This window comes from Gossypium raimondii, chromosome 10 (genome assembly GCF_025698545.1).
Source record: "Gossypium raimondii isolate GPD5lz chromosome 10, ASM2569854v1, whole genome shotgun sequence".
Classification (NCBI taxonomy): domain Eukaryota; kingdom Viridiplantae; phylum Streptophyta; class Magnoliopsida; order Malvales; family Malvaceae; genus Gossypium; species Gossypium raimondii.
The window spans coordinates 43,222,379-43,223,989 of NC_068574.1; positions in this window are offsets into that span (position 1 = coordinate 43,222,379).

The following is a 1,611-nucleotide window of genomic DNA, read 5'->3' on the forward strand; positions in this document are numbered from 1 at the left end:
GAAAACGTTATATTTTGTTATAATGTTAATAAAATAAGAAAAAGAAAATAAAAGAAGATTCATTCATCTTCTTCACCATTTTAGTCGAAACAAAAAGGGGGGAGAAGTTCCAAGCTTCGACCAAGCTTCAATGGATGCGTGTGAGTTTGTTTTTCACCTGTTTCTAATAATTTTTATGTTTTTCAGATCGTTGCAACTAGGTCCAGCTAGTATGTACCTTCTTTTTTGAAAGTATTAAAGATTTTGAATGTTTCCATTGATGAATATTTATGATTTTAGATGTTAAATGATGAATTTGAAGAATTACTTATTATTTATAAGTATTTTATTAAGTGATTTTGACGAATTTATCGATTAGGGACTAAATTATTAAAATAGTAATAGTTCAAGGACTTGATATGAAATTGTTGCAAAAATAGGCTAAAATTGAAGCTAAAATATTTTGCTTAGTGTGAATTTGCAATAAAATGGTTAATTTGCATGTTTTAGGCTCGGGGCCTAAATTGAATAAAAGTAAAATGTTAGGGCAATTTTGTAAAATTTCAAAAAGACTAAATTGCATAAAATAAATTTTTACTATCTAAATTAATAAATTGAATGAAATTATTAATTTAGATCAAGATCAAGTGAAAAATCAAGGAGAATGTTCAATGCAAATATGTTTATGTTCATGAAATTGAGGATTTCAAATGATATTATTCATGTATACGACTTAACTTATGTTACTTCAAGTGATTTATGAGTTGATGCTTTAACATGTATTGTGGATGATGCTTAGGCTTGTGTCAAGCTTATGACTTTATTATATCATGCTTAATCTTAATGAAATACATTGAAACGGTAAGTGTTCAATTGGTAATATGCTTATGTTCATGAAAATGTGGTATAAATCAAAGTATGTAATTTCTTATGAAATGGTTTATCTTGTAGTTGATTCCAAAAGAGTAGCTTATAGCCATGGTTGATGTTATGCTTATGTCTTGTGTGTTACACATATGAAACGGGTGAGGAAAGGTAGTGAAATGGTAAGTTCATAGTTGAAATTAAATATGATGAAAAGGGAATGATGAGTTGAAATATGTACTTATATGTGAGAATTTTATGTATGCTATGGATGAATATATTTAGTTCATGAACAAATATACTAATTAGTGAATTGATGTTATTATTTGAGCTAAAGAAAGTAAATGCAATGGGAAGTATGTAAATGAAATGGAAAGTAAGTAAATGCAATGAAAAGTAAGTAAATGAAAGGGTTCAAAGTCTTATAAAATCATATTATGTTAGGAATGAAAAGTGTTTGTGATATTGATAAACTTACTCATTTATGAGTTGATAGTTATAAAGTTTGAAAAACTTTGTGAGATTTGTATAGATTTATAATTACCCCATAAAGTTCATTATTAAAATGAAATGTTATGTTTAAAGTTTATACGAGCTTACTAAACATCCATTGATTAAGTAGTTAATTTTCCTTTACTTTACAGATTATCGGAAGCTTGATCGGGTTGGAAGCTAGTCAGAGAACTATCACACTATCCAGCAATTATATTGGTGGATTTTGATATCTTGATGAAGGTTATAATGGCATGTATAGGTGAACTTGTGGTT